This window comes from Pezoporus occidentalis, unplaced genomic scaffold, assembly GCF_034315485.1.
Source record: "Pezoporus occidentalis ecotype Australia unplaced genomic scaffold, CSIRO_AGI_Poc_V1 ctg1, whole genome shotgun sequence".
NCBI classification, from domain to species: domain Eukaryota; kingdom Metazoa; phylum Chordata; class Aves; order Psittaciformes; family Psittacidae; genus Pezoporus; species Pezoporus occidentalis.
Window position 1 is genome coordinate 16,645,838 of NW_026912778.1, and position 16,295 is coordinate 16,662,132.

The window sequence follows — 16,295 nt, forward strand, 5'->3', positions numbered from 1 at the left end:
TTTTATTTAGAGGCTAACCCCAGCCTGTTTATTCATGCACCAGCGCTGTGTACCAAGTGACTCATCAGGATTTGAACAATGTTAGCCTTTCCCTATAGGCTGGTCAGGCCAAAGCTTAGATTCTCCATAGTAAATAGAAAACAAGGTAACAGGCTGGCTATCTTTCCATAGACCCCTGGCAAAGGATAGGAGGATGGGGTGAGCCATGCTGAAGGAAAACAAGTGTTCGCAGAGATGATAGTAATGGCACTACTTGGTACATCAGCATACACTTGCAAGTGCCCTCGTGAAAGAGAAAAAATGGTGGATTAGCAGATGTTGTGACAATTTTTCATAGGTGCATACAAGGGTTGGAGCAGATGTGGGATTTCAGAGACTCTCGTATGTGGCTGCGTGTCATCATCAGAACATGTAGAGAAGAAATCACTGGATTCCCGTAAGCGGATGTTAATGTACTGCATCTGGGTTCTTTTATTTTGGTTTGGAGAGCTCACCAAGTATGTCATTACATGACTGTGGTAAAGAGCAGTGGACTCTAATGACCATAACAAATTAATCCTTACAAAAGGTCTGTGAGTAGTAGCATTATTATTGATGTTGGCAAAAGTCTTTAAAGGCAAAGCATGAAATAAATGCTAGGTGTTTACATTAGCATTCCAGATGTTTGGTAATGAACATCCACATGGACATGCACTTGCTCCCACCATCTCCTCTGGAGTGTGTTACAGATGAGGAGTGGACAAAGTATTGCAATGATCATGAGGATGACTGTTGACTTTTAGGAAATGTTGTCCTACATCCTGTTGTAACTTTGTTGTGGCTGTTTCCTTAATTTCTGCAGTAGGAAGCCTGGGGGATCAGAGTGTGTCTAAAGCGTATTTTGCCATTTACATCTTGGTGGACTTGGGCTTTACTATGCAAAATAACTTTATATAAAAAAAATTGCAAGGTTCCCCTTTCCTCTAAAGCTGCCACTCTCAGTAGGAAACTAAAAAGGAAAGATATGTAAAAGAGTGGAAAAGTCAGATGTGTCTGGCATCTTCCCTGTGATAGATCTGTAATCCAGAAACCAGACCAAAAAGCTGGCTGTCTTCCTCTTGCAGTGTCACTATTCTATTTCTCTATATTTCTAATTTGTATTTTTTTTTACCATTTGGTAATTTCTTTACCATTCCTAGCATGAGTTGCCTGAAAGTCTTGTTGTCGGGTGGAGAGTGAAACCAGATTCAGAAGGAAGTTTCTACTTAGTGACACAGAATGTGTAACTTCTCAGTAGCCTGTGGCACTCAATGAAGTTTCCATTTCAGGGGAGAGCTGTCCTTTGGGCAGCCACAGGAGGCATTGCCCTGTTCCTGAATTGCTAGATTTTCCCCTGAAGGGTGAAGAAGCATCTTCTTTAAGCCTGACAAGTGAAGCGGGCATCCTGCTAGTCAGTGCTAGCTGTTACCCAGTCATCCAGGCAGCTGCATCCTGAATACTTTACATGGCTTGAACTTTGTCACCTAATTGGTGAGAGGCACAGGTTAAAATAAACCCTCACCTTCCTGAGCTTGTCTGCATCTTATGAAATAAAGATGCTTTGGGAATTGTGGATGTAGTCCAGAGGGTGCAGGGGGCAAACACCTAAGAAATCCCTCTTTGATAGCAGTAAGCCTGAATGTTTTGGTCTGTGTGAGTTGTCATTTCTGTAATGATTTTTAACAAATCATTCCACTGTTCTTGTCCTTGATGTGGGTCCCCAGGTCTCGTATTAAAGGTCAGTAAAATAAGTACCAAGGATTAGAGTGACATACCCAAGGCATTTGGTCATTTGGTCAAGCAAGATGACAGTAAATGTGTTTTGTCAGGGCACCTGTTACCCTGGACAGGCTGGTGCTCCTCAGTTAATGCTGCTTGGGAAGAGTGGTCTGCAAATGACCAAGAAACGTGCTGGACCTTATGAAAAGCAGAAGTAAAAGAGATGGAGGATATTTCTGTTTCATGTATCTATTCATGAGCTCCCAAGGTGGTGGTGTGGCCAGAGTGGCCAGAAGCACTAATGGAGTTGTTTGAATGTGGATCCAGGGGATGCTCAGGAGGTTTCAGTCTGGGCCAGGTATGCCGTCAGTGTGAGAGAAGGTTTGGTGTGGGAATGAAGGTGTGTGTGTGCAGAAAAACACCAAACAATCTGCTCAGCTTTTGGAAAGGGAGATGAAGGGAACCTGAAGATTATAAATGCTTCTCTGGGAAATAACACCCTTGAGCCCGGACACACGCCCTGTGACGTACAACGAGCTGTTAACCAGGTGACTCATCAAGCTTTATGGTATGTTCTCCATCACTGGGAGTTTTTGAAAGCATGAGTTGATTTTTCACTACAAGAGATGTGTTTAGTTCAAACTGGCTTTAATTCAGGGAAGCCTTCTCCCCTGTGTGATGAAGAATATCAAGTTGTGCTAGTCCTCCTTTTGATTTATGAATTTAATGTTTTCTCCAAATAGTTTGTTCACTGGATGTATTTCCCAGATTGCAGAAGTTGTTCTGTGTGATTTCAAAAGATTGTTGTGATCAGTAGTTTGCCCTGATTTTTGAACAGGAATGCATTTTCCTGTAAAGTACATGCAACTCCCACACCCTCCTCTTCGCCCCCACCCTGTTTTGTGAATTGGTTTCCAGTTTCAAATACTCCATAGGAGGAATCTTTGATGGTTTATATTCTGGACAGAATTCATAGATTGAAAACTTTTTGTGATCTATTTTATTGCAGCAACATTCTTTCCAGAAACATTATACTATGTGTTGCTGTTTTGTGACTGGGACATGTGGTAACTCGACTTCAAGGACTAGTCAGTGCCAGATTCCACAATACATTTCTACATTGTCATCCATATAGAGGAAAATCAGAAACATCTGTCCTTTTTTTTTTTTTTCTTTTTTTAAGTCATCGAAAAGAAGTATTGTAAGCACAAGCTAGAATAGGTAGTAGAACTTGATGCTCAAGAGTGAAATAAAAAGAGCCATGTGGAAGCATATTCTGGAGTTTATTAATAAAAAAGACAAGTCACTAGCCATTATTTACTAGTAATAAACTTTGAGGTTTAGTATTCTGCATCTCTTTAAGGGTCATCACTGATCATCTTGTGACCATGTGTCTACATGAAGGTTATTATCAGCTTCCAGTCTCTGAAATCATTTGCAATTTTTCAACTTTGTTGAAGCTCGCAGCTGCTTTTTGAAATAGTCACCCAAATTTCATATTTTAGAAGTTATTTTTTTCTTTAAGAATGTATTTATTGCTATGTTGTTTTTAGACCCTCCCTGAGCCAAGTATCTGTTCACCAGGACACATACTTCCCTTTTGTTCAGATTTTGTTATGCCGTATCTAGGCAAAGCAGCTTCAGCACTACTGTACGAGAAATAGTTCCAGGCCCTAAAAGTTAAAATTGGAACTATATTAATGGTAGGTTAACATAATGAAAAAACAGTACATTTTGCCTGAAGAACAGCAGGCAGGGCAAATAGCTTCTTAGACCTTGTTTCATACAACTTGTTCTACAAGATCACAGGCACTCCTCTCAATAAAAACGACAGTTACTGTGACTGGGGTGTATCAGTTTCATGGGATAAACTTAGCAGTGTTCTTGCTCTGACTGTTTGGAAAGCATCCCTTTATGTCTCAGTTTTTAGCATTCTTGGAGATTGGGAATAATCTGTCTCTCTTTTTTTCACCCTTCATAATTTGTATAGAGATAGCACTTTCCCTGAGTGCTCGTTACAGTTACAGTTTTGAAAACAACATGCATTTTCCCAAATGCTGTTGCTTGATAACATGACAAGAACATAACAGCACTATTCCTTTAGATTAACAAATCTCAGCCTAAACAAGCTGGAGAGAGTAAAGGTTGAGTGAAATATTTGAGTTCAAAATTCCTAAATGAACCTAGTTAGTAATTTAATATGCTTTGAAAAAAAAATGGATTTATCACAGCAAATCGTTTCTATGGGGGGAAGATAGGATGTGGTTTTTAAATCCTCTGTATCATCTTCAAAATAACAGCAAAATATTTTATAACTAAGAATGATTTTGTTTCAAAATGCTTTACGGATTTGAACACAAATCTTTCACCTTCCTGACTGAAAGGAATTTTTGCTTTACTGAAAAGTGAAAATAACCATTGATTTAAGTTTGGTGTTTTTTTTTAGCAGAACTTTCAACACACCAGGTAATCAGTCACAGCTATCACCCCTTGGCCTAGTATTTATATCACTGTCAAAATACAAGAAGGTATATAATTGTAATAGTGCTGTAATACTTTTTCTGTTTTGTCTCTAAATTTGCCTGCGTAGTTTGTCCTCTCTGCTGCTTGCTTCCATGTGACTTTTTGTGACCCTGCTGTCTTTGTGAATGCTCCTGTAACTAAAATGTAGGACGCGGTGATGCAGACTTTTTTAAAGACTAAAAAGGTAATATTATTCAAAAAGTATTAGTCAGATGAAATAGATAATAATTAACTCGGAATTTCCTCTTTATATGTGCCCTGCCCTCCTTCCAATACCTCCTCAGGTACCCTCTCTTTGTGCATGGAGACTGCCTGAGCTGACATGGCATTTTCTTTGCTCTTATGACAATTTTAGTTGTCAGTGGTTGTGACAGGAACAGACAAATTGAAATCAAGCAGTGGTAAGAGTTTAGGAAGATTCAACAAGACGGGAATGTCAGGAGCACAGTAGCTTGTTTTTAGGAGCACTATCAATGCACCCTTTATTGTGTGGAAACAGTTGTGCCTTTGTTTTTGGTGGTGCTGCTCTTTGGGAGATGAGTGAATAAGAGACCATTGATTTATCTTTTTTTTTCCTTTTTCCCAATCTCACATGTGTCCTTTGCCTGGCATGTCTGTCTCTGAAGCGTAAAAATAGTGTGCCACTTTGCTTCTTATACATATATTCTTACATATATAAAAGCCAAAACCGGTAAGTACAAACACTGTTGGTGTTAATGGCTAATTTTATCCCGAGACTTAGCAAATAAGGCTATTCCCTAGCAAAACCAGGGAGCTTCCAAGCCTGCAGCAATTAGACACATGCTGATGAAGGATGAGGTAATTTCCAGATGATGAATGACAAGTGCCGCAAGAGTAACAGTGGCAAGAAAGCTGTTGGTGGGAATGGTCTCCTCATAGATTGTTACCACAGTTGTGCTTGGTAGATGTCTGAGGTAGGTCCCATGGAGAGAAAGAGAAGGGGAGGTGGAGGAAAACAGTGAATTACTGGCAAAGTCTGCTCTGCTTGTTCATATTGTTTTCATTTAGTTCTCCCTTTGGCTGTAACAGCCCAGACTTTGCTTGACAGATGGCTTATTGTTTCTCTCCTGTAAGCTGCTAAGAAATTTCTGAATAGAAACATGCAGCATTACTTTCAGAAAGGCACTTTGTAACATCCAGGCTTTGGCTGTGAAGGACCATGGTCTGAGTCGTGTAGACCACAGGGAGAAGAAAAGCAGCAGGGCTTAATATGTAGCATCAAATACATGCTTGTTGCTTGTACTAGGTACTCTTTTAGTCTGGCATTCAGAAAACATAATGACTTCCAGATATTGCCAATATTAATACATAAAAAATCTTTCTTTTTGTGTGTTAAAGTGTTAGTTTAAAGCAATGAAAAAGAATACTGGAAATACAATCTCCCTGTAGAAAAAAATCCATGTAAGTTTATAGCCCATCTGGTCACATAGTGAGAAGCATGGACTCTTCAGAAACACCCATAATGAAACTTATCCTTTTATAGACAGTAAATAATTTAAGCAAATTTAATTTGGTCTTTCAGGTGGGATTTTTCAAGTAGTTATTACAAAATTGCGTGTGAATATAAACACATCATCTTTGTGAAAATAAAAACAAAACATGGAAAGTATTTCAGATTGGATATTAGTCAAAAGATGGTCTGTAGCCACAGTGGCAAGTGGGTGGCTAGACCACCAGAGGCCCTAAAGCACAAGATCAGAGAAGGTACACTTCATTAGGTATGGTCATTTTAAATCATTGAATAGATGATGTAGAAATGTCTTTCAGAATTATTTATAACGTAACATAAGACAAAAGTTTGGTTCTGGCTGTTTCAGTTTCAGCATAACATTTTTCTGAATGCGGTATCACTTTAAAGCTTATCCTGTGTCTTTAATTCATTATGTGAAAGCTGACTAACCTTTATGTATATTTGTGAACACTGCAGCAGGCATACAATAACATCATGCTTAATAACAAGTTATTCCTTTATTTGTTTTGTTTAATTATATAATGAATCTTGCAGGCCAGGTCTGATTAACAGTAAATTTGTTTGCAGTTCTCATGCCTATCCAGTATCTTACAGAAACAAGGAAGAAGGTACTGGAAAAAAAAAACATAACTATGTGCGGACTTGTGGAAGTAAACAAACCTTAGTTTTTTGCTTAAGGACAAATTAAATGTGTTATGACTCTGGCCTATCATTCAAAAGATTTGGAGACACTCCTATAAATCCAGAAAAACCTTCCAAATGTGGACCTGTAAAAGGGGAAAAGGAGAGTAAAAAAGTCAGCCACACCACCAAACAGACAACTCTTGATTAGGTTGGTTGAGGTAAACACAAGGTCCTAAATGAATGCGGAACTGGACTCCTAAGTATTTAAAGCCAGGTCAGGAAAAGCGATTCTGTAAATAAGACTATTCTTTTCCTTCCAGAAATCAGTCAGCAGTTTTCAAGCAGATGAGATCCTGCCCCCATCAAAGTCAGTGGGGCGTTACCCTGACTCAGCTGGAGCCACGTTTACACTCACGTGCTTGTTCTAAAAGTAGTGCTGAAAATGAGAAGGAATAATGTTCCTGGTCATGTTCTGGCCCACTGCTAGACCTCTGAGTGCTGTAAGATCCTTTGACCTTTCCTGTTTTGTTAAGAGCCCTCACCTGGTACACCTTGGGGTTCCTCTTTTACTTCTCCTTGTTTTTCTTTAATGATTACTGTGTCCGTTTCTCCAGAGTCAGTGGAGTTAGGAGAGGTGCCTTGGTGACCAACTTATTAACTGTTTAAATGTGGCCGGGGAAGGGAGTAAGACTTGCATTCAGCAAATGAGCTCAAGCTCACAAGCTCTTATTTTATCCCTTCTTTATCTGGAGCTGCATAACAGGGGTGATTTATTTGCAAACAAATTACTTTAATAACAGGGCTTGGGTTACACAGAACGTAGAAGATCTTGACCCCATCTCTGCAGCTGTAAAAGTAAGAGTGTGGGTGTGGTTGCCTGGTGGCTGGCCAGGATGATACAGTTCAAGGGGGCGGATAAAATAACATTTACACTTACAGTAACTGTTTAAAAATGTAATCCGAGTTCTGCCAAATCCTGCAAGTTTGCCTTGGGAATCCAGCTCAATAGGGTTGCCAGCGATCAGCTCTTCCCACCCCAGCTTGCTGCAAATTGCAAATGGTCGCAGCGGGACACTCCTGTGTCCAGTGACCAAGCCTGGCCCATGAGCTCCTCACGATGGGGAACACAGTCCCAGAGGAAATGTTCTGCTTACAGCTCTGCTGCAGCAAATGCTCCCAAGCCAAGCAAGCCCAGGCATTTGCTGGATCCTCAAGGAAGTGTGTGGTGGAAATGGAGGCTTGGAGGCTGGCGCTTGTTCTGAGTTGGAATTGCAGAAGTGCTCCACAGGTACCAGGCATCCTGTCTAACAAAGACGTGGAATGAGGTCTTGACCACTCTGCAGTCTCATAGCTGCTTTTTAAAAGGAAGCGAGTGTTGGCTGGAATAGCCACATCACTCCCACTGAAATAAGTGCTCTCTCTCCCTGTGTGCTGTGGCAGCACTTTGAGGACACAGGATTATTCTATACCAAGGTTGTCACATGCTGCCACATGCAGAGCTTTGCTGTATTGAGTTCTTGCAGCTCATACCTGCATAACTGCTGCAGCCAGTTGTGAAGTGCTGTAGCACTCCTGAAGAGAAACTATAAGGCATTATTTATGGCTAGGAATAACAATCACTTCCAATGGCACAGTGTGAGCTGTTCTTACCTGCGTAGGTTGATGGATTATAGACTTTTGTTAGAAAAAAGAACCCAAGCAGGATCCTAGTGCGAAGAAAAGAGTTTCAAAGAGTTTGCAGTCTGACGGTTGAAGATCCGTGCTCACAGCTGGTCCATTCAGCCCACTTTTCAGGACTACTCATGGAGTCTTTTCTGACTATTGAGTAATAGCATATATGACTAATGGATGTCTGCTGTTGCTGTGTCACTCTAGGAAATGGTTCACAAAGCTTACGTCCTAAGGGAACACTGTCTGCCCTGTTTACATTAGTCCATCATACATCATCCACTTTGGCTAAAATATGGGTTTTTTTTTCAGATAAGCTTCTAGCACTGAACACATAAGAGATGTAGAATCAACTCTCCGGTGACTTGTTCATGTGATGAATTACTGCCTTTACTTGTTAAAAAGAAGTCAACCTTTCTGCCTTGAATTTGGCAAGATTTTTTCATATTAAAAAGGTGTTGTGGTTTTTTCAGATTAAGGAGTGTTCTTACTCCCAAATACCTTTTCTTAGTGAAGGTACATGCATGTCTGCACTGTCATCAATTCTGCCTCAATTTGCATCTGCAGTGACAAGATTTGTGATCTTCTCCTTTTGTCCATCAGCTTCTCTTACCTAAAACATTTGGAATACTTTGCTGATTTCAAATGAATCTGAAAGAATGTAGGTCTCAAAGAAGAGACTTCATGCTGGCTTGATGAGAAATTGGCCTGGTTAGAGGGGAGAGACTCAGAGAAGGGAGAGCTCTGCTGTCACACACTCTGGCAGCACAGGGCCAGCTGGTCAGTGTGAATGTATTTACAGGCTACCTGCAGGGTGTGTCATCTAATTTCTAGTATAGGGAGCATAAGGGATATTGAGACTAGGGAGAGTTTTCCTTCAGTTTTGTTCCTCTCAAACCCTTTCCACCAAAAATCTGTATAAATTCAGGCCTCAGGAATTCTGTTATTCATGGAATGCTTTATTTTTTATAAAATTAATTGGTTTTAACTCATTAAACTTTTCAATAAAAGACATTTTTCTTCTGCCTTGAAGTCCTCTGTGTCTTCTTTTTTGTCTCTTATAGCCTCTCCAGGTTTTTCTGCATCTAAAGTATGAGTATCAAACTGTGAGTGGAAGTTTATTATTGGTCTTAGTAGTGCCTTATTCACACCTTTACTTTCTCCTTCCTTCAAAACCTTCCAGCTTTTCTTGCTGCAGCTCTGAAATATGAATGTTGCTTATCTATCGTGAACCTCAACTAGTCCTTGTAGTTGAGGATTGCTAACTCAGAGCCTACCCCGTTCTGCAGACAGGGGCTGTGTTTCCTGTTCCTGATAACATGGCCACACTTGGCTCTGGACACACTGTCTCTGGTATAATGTATGGAGTTTTCCAGATGACGCTATGTGGCTACCACGGTCTTCTTAGCACAAGCTCTTCATCACCTTAAACTGCTAATTGTTTTTTGTTCACTTCTACTGATGTAAAATGACAGGGTACATCCTTTCAACAGAACACATAAACACCCTGCAACATAAGAGAAGTAAACAGGCAACACCGGATCATATATGAGAGATATCAGTTGCCTCATTGATGAACTGCTGATGAGATAGCATTGAGGACAACGTAACAATCTTTTGGAAGAAATCTGTTCAGCTTCCATAACCCACTGATCTTCAGTGGTAATTCTGGAATAGGGAAAAAAGTGGTGGCTTGCCTGAGGTCCTACATACACGGTGTCAGATGGTTATTGTTGTCCTCAGAAACATTGCATGTAGGCTTTATATTCCTATAGCTTTACATTTAATTTTATTTTGAATTACGTTTCCATTATCAGGAGAATATTCTTAAGAAGCTCACGATCAGTGACAACCACTGGATGTACCACTGCATAGACAAGAAAATCCCCTCAGAATAGCTCTACATTGTTTTTCTTGAAAAGCTCTGAAACTCTGCATGTTTATAGGGTATGCTGGCATTAATTTTTTAAGGAAATTCATTGTGAAAATGTTCTACACCTTTAAATAAGGTGTAAATGTTTTTCTCCTCTCAAGTTTTTATTAAAGCCTTGACCAACTTCAAGTGATTCAAACACTGAAACTTCCATTCACTGTCAGCTGAGCATTTATAGAATCCTGCAGCCAAAAATCTGGAAGACATTGAATAAACTATACCCCAAACTTTAGTATTTTTAGGTTGGTTTAATCAGGCTGTTGAATTTTTGTTTACTTCTACTGTAGTGAATTGACTATAAAATTGTTTAGGCATTCAAATAAGTGAAAATTAATTGTGAGGAAATTTTCTTATCTTCATTCACTAAACAAATTCAATCCACAAAATGTGCTTAAGGTATCATTTGAAGTGAGCATTTAGGAGTATATTGTTTTAATTAGGAGATGGCAGTTCCAAATACAACTTTTGAATCCAGTCCAAGATTTTCAGTGTACACAGAGTGTTTCCAAAACACATTTTTAAATGTTTGAGCTTCAGCTTTGGTTATAAGTACTGCAGTTTGATGAGCTGTCCTAGTCTGGGGCTAGTAAACAAGTCTAGGACTTGCTGGATTTTTGCCAGCAGATAAATCAACAACTGCTTATGCTTAGCGCTGTCTGGATTTGTCCAGTTTGTCCAGCAATCTTTGTCTCCAGGATAATGTGCAATAAAGTCATCCCAAGGGAACATGGAAATATTTTCAGTGGTAATAATGACATTAAAGTGAGCTTTTTTGAAAAGGCTTCCCCATGGCTATAGAAGAGGTCAGCTTCCATGAAGGTGAATTTTCACAGCAGTCTGCAAGATTTGTGATATATCACCCCTGCTGAATTTTAATAGGGATAGAGTGTTCACTTGCTCATGTAGTGAAGATATTTGATCTACATCCAGGTCGTGGGTCCTGGGTTTTTTTTTAGCTTCCCAACATAAAACAGCGGTACAGGTAAGAACAAAGTAGTATGGGTGTGGATACAGGACAGCAAGGAAACAGCAACTTTTGTGATTATGTTGCCTGTGGTTTTTGTTGGTCAAAAAAGGTCTTTTCATCCACATGTAATATTTTTTGGTTGTTAAGAAGGTGCACGGGGATCTGAACAGGAAGTTATCCCTGTGCTTAGGTTGAAACATTTTGTGCAGTTCAGAGAGAGAAAAAAACACTTTTAAATTTTTAATACATGTTTTTTGTTTGGTTTTGTAATTTTTAAACTTCATTTTCTCCCTGCACTCTTCTCTTGCCTTTATCAGCCCAACAAATCCTAACATGTTCAACTTGGCATTTCACCAAAAAAGCCCTTTTTAACACTATACGAGGTAAGATGTTGGTTGATTGTGAGAAGCTCTGTTTGCCAAACCGTGCAAAGAATTTGATTTCTGAAGGGTCTAAAAAGCTTTTCAGGTAAGACAACACTACGGATAGGTGTGCGTGAGCATGGCAGGCACCTCACTGCATCTTTACCACACGTTTGGACAAAAGATCTGCTAAGACACCTGCTTTCTGAGCCACCAGATCCCTTCTTCTAGGCAGCAGATGCTGGTCCCTTCTGCTTTTGTTGGCACCTCTAAAAATACCTGGAGAAAGCACAGTATTTCTGTGTTCTTGCTGCACTTACTGCAGGGAAGATGGGTCAGCTCATGATCACAGCTGGGGTCTTTGAACTCAGGTTTGCTTTATCCCCTGAAGATATTATGATGGAGTATGTGTCACTCCGTCAAAAAGTAGATGAGTTTTGACACATACACGTGGAAGAAGTGTGAGGCAGTCCTGGTGTCAGAGGTCTGGAGGGGGTATGGGAGGGAGCTGGAGAAGGCGGGAGGGGGTTATCTGAGCTGCAAGGAAAGCTGAGAAATGGAGTTGAGTCACAAGTTTCTGACCGTGCCGCCTCCGAGTTTCACAGAGCTCCTTTCCCAGCAGGGCAGTGGGCAGCAGGGCTCAGCCTGGCTGGGAGCCTTGATGGCTTGAAGGGAGAAGATGGTTCTGCTTAGTTTTACTCTGACTGACATGATCACTGCTGCACTGACTTCTTGTAGCTGTAACAAAGTCCTTTCATCCCTCAGAGGAGGTGCAACGGACGATGTCTGGTGGGTTGGGTTTCTTAGTGTGCTTTGTGTAAAGTCAGAAAGATTTTCCTTAGTTTTTCACTGCAGTGCTGCTAGCCTGATTGTTACATGACACTTTTTAAGAGCTATTTAAAATCTCAGCTGACTAAAGTGAGGGGGGAGAAAAGTCTGCTTCATATTTTGCCACGCAAAATATTGTTTATCCTTCATAAAAGATTAAACAAAAATAATCTTTGTTATAATGTGGGTTGAGTCTAACAGGAGAATTCTTCAGGTTTCCAAATGTATAAAGTGTTCTTCCTGAGTGGTTAACTGTTCCCACATTTGTAAGAAGGAGGGAGAGGAAATTGCCAAAGAGGTTTTGAAAATTACCCTGGACATTAATGATTGTTTTCTGTTTGTTTTTTCTTGTTCTAATTCTAATAAAGATTTCTCAAGTCACGCTGTTGTGCAGCACTCTTCTAAATGTCTGCTATGGAAATAAGAACAATGTTGGGAACAGTTGTATGGAGTTGGTCTGGTTTGCATTACAAAGCATTTTTGTATCATAAAGCTCTGGACAAGGTCTTTTCCTCCATCATTAAACATGAAGGGACAGAAACTCAGCTGATCTACACTGGATTTAGCTCCATGAATTTCACTGCTGTGAAAATAAGTTAAAGATACCACCCTTTACAATCAGATTCCTCCTTATGAGATTTATTTTCCTTTGGTTATGTAAATAATCCCTGAAATATAAAAAATATTGTACGTCTTCAGCCTGGGTTAACTCATGGAAGAAATCACATGCAAGGCAAGTTGCAAAAGCAAACATTGCTCTAGCTGCAACAGTCTGTAAGTGGCAGGACATCACTGTGCTGTGTGACTCTCTGCCTGGGAATTGCCCATGTGGCAGCAATAGCTATAAGATAAGTTAAACATCTGTTTGGAGAACACGCTGGTAATTCAACCTTAGCTTAAGCCTGCATGTGTAATAAGACATGCCCCTCTCCTCTGTGCTGCCTCACAGAGCCCAGGAGGTTCCTGGCAAGTCTAGAGCTGTGGCACTGCAGCCTGCTCCTAATGATGTTCCGCTAGGAAAGCTTTCTGATTTATTTATGAGTTTATATCAACCAGCCACAAAGTGTTAGCTAAAAATAACAGAAGGGCCAGCCTTGAAGGCTGGTGGCAGCCACCTTTGTCATCTCGTCAGAGCTGGAGCTTGATTCTGAGTCCTTTGCAGCTCTGTGAGCTGACAGAGGGCCATATTTTTAGATGCATGAAGATACCAAAAATTGAGGACAGAAGCAACAAGCTTCTGAATACCCAACTTGGCATTTACTTATGCCATCAGGCTCCTCAGTTCCTTCAGGATTCTCCCCCTAACTTTCTCATGCAGTTTTTAGTTTTACCCACGGTGTTTTTTACTGGGCCTGATAATTTTGCTGGGTCTGGAGGATATTTGTTTTGGTCTCATTCTGCCGCCTTTGAAATTCAGCCCAGCTGCGTTGCAGTAGCATGGAAAGCCCCAGTAGAGTGCTATAGAGCAGTTCTGAGGCTGAGGGCTCTGCTGCACAGCTAGAGGGTATATAATCATGGCATCTGGAGTGGAGGGGACAGATGATTAGAAGACAAGTAGAGGACATGAAAAATTCTTATTTGGGATATCTGGCAAGCCTACTGTGAGGCCTTTTAGAAGGGATGAGAATGGTGGATGTAGAGATTGTTATTCCATGAGCTAAACCAAGGAGGCAGGAAGCTCCTATCAATTGCTTTGTCATAGAGTACTCAGACTGAGTTTCCACCTCATCCTGTCCTTTCTACCAAAGAAGAAAAATGGGGATCCTTTAAAGTGGTAATTTGGAAAAAAATAAGCAAAGTCTGTGTAAGCAAGCACTGGAGAAGAGCTGCCTCTTTCAGGCTTGGCGTGGCTATTTTGCTATGCATGGGCTTCTACAGTGTGGGAAGGATCAGTACACCCTGCTAAACAGGACACAATCCTGGACAAAAATCCAGCCTGGAGTCAGAAAAAGAAAACCAATTTAGGAATAAAGTGTACCCATTGGTCTCAATAGAGCAGTCATTCAGCAGTTTGCCATGGGGGTTTTCTGGCGCTCATTTCGAGTAATTACAAAAGTAATTATGAAAGCAACTCTGCATAGACTGGTAGTTCTAGCCACCAGCCAAAATCTCCTGCTCCCCATATAAATGTAGGCTTTCCCCAAGATATGGATGTTTTGCTTTTCACAATTATGTACTGAAAGCAGAAACAGTCTTGTTCAAGGTTGGTGGGAATAGTTACATTCCTGAAGAGGTCAGGAAACGAGCTATACTGGCATGGTCCAAACAGCAAAGTATCCTTGCTTCTCCTGTGCTCAGTGCAGGGCAGTAGGTGAGTGAAACCCATTGACCTCAGGGGAAAAGCCCTGAGTAAGGGCTAGACCAGGTCAGGAGCTCACATTTGGGAAAGGGTGTTTAAGTGACATCTGTAGGAGGCACAGGGGTGTTTCCAGTTCACCATTACTGTATTTGCCATTGCTTTCTAGTGCCTGTGATGGTGTCTTATACTGTGGTGCCTGGTATGTGGGCTATCACCCCTACTCACCCTAAATAAAATGGCATTACTGCATTTTTCTCCTTTTCTGTACAGAAATTGTTTTGTAATTACTTTCCTTCCTATTGTATAAGGAGGGAGGAGGGAAGATCTTTTTTTAGATATAAAAGATTTTAAAAAGAAAAGCCAGCATAAGAGAAAATTATATATATTATATTTTTCCTTCTTGGACTCAAGTTTATCTAAAAGCAGTTGAAGCTTCCTTTCTCCTTCAGAGACCAGGTCCTGTTCTCCAGCATCTCAAAGGACTGCTGGTACAGTGCTTGGGTGCACAAGGGTCTGTAATGATATTTGCTTTCTTCTAGCCTATGAAATGTGAAAACTTGTAGAATTGAGAAGGCTGAAAGAAAGAAACTAGGGCATGACTGCTGCTGCTAGGTATGCCTGTGAACAAGGCCTCTGGCTGTTTGCTGCCTTATTGTATCTGGCAGCACTCAGACAACTTTGCTTGATATTGCACTCCTGAGATTAACAGATGCTGTGTGAATGCTCTGTGCAAGCTTAAACCACCACACCGTATGGTGCATGACAGCATTTAGCACTTAAGGGCTTCTTACCTTGCTTCTGAGGTACTTTTAGATTGGTACATTGATTTTTGAGTTTTGGTGCTGTGTCTGTTTTTAAAAACCACCCAAATGTGGAATCCATTTAATAGATAAGCTGGAATCTGTCTGCAGTTGACGGAAGGAGTTAATGAAAAGGACTGGGTTTTCTTTCTTTCATTACCAAGCTCTTTCAGATAAGGCAATGTCATCTTAAAAGTAAATAACAAAATTAGATATTTTAAAAGAAGAACTTCATAAAGAGTCTTGAGAAGGGCTCATTTTCTTTCCTTTCAATTAACCCTGTGACGAAAGTCACCTGTTTTGATGCAAGCTGCCTGGAGAACAGGCACACGTGCAAGCTCAAGCTCAGTCACTTCTCTCATGTATGCATGTGCAAACCTCCAGGCACACTGGGAGGTCACAGACAGAAACAGATTGTTATGACGGTATATGAATACAGGGTTTGGGCATAGAACTTTTCATTTTTGATTTCTATGTGACATCATCCATGGTTTTGGGAACTAGTTTAGTGGCTTTACTTATTTAAAGGACTTCAGTAAAGAACTCACAATGGTAACATTAATTCAAATAATTCACTGCCTCTTTCTGCAGAACAAATGGACTCAATGGATTTTTATTTCAGCTCGAGCTCTTTTTAAAGTCTGATCAAATAGTTTGGGAATGTCGAGTTCCGCACATGTAGTGTTGGTTGTGACCAATTAGAAATATATAATGCTGTTTCTGTTCTTATTTTGGGTGAACTCACTGTTAAGCCAAGGACAGGCTTGTAGGTCTCTGAATGTCTTGCTGCCAAGCACATATTAATTTGTAGCTTTCTTACATCACCATGACCATGGAAAAATAGACTAAAGCTACCCTATAAAACTCATTCACTAGCATTGTTATGTGAAGAAGTGCTCTACTGGAGATGCAGCTCCAACGTCCTTAATTTGGCTTCTTTTCCTTCTGCAAACCAGGGTAAGTTCTACTCCTAAGAGCATTACTTATAGCTGTGCCTACACCAGGGCTGTTTGCTGCACTATAGCTCTCCATATAGCCAGGTATCCTATACCCAGAAAAGGG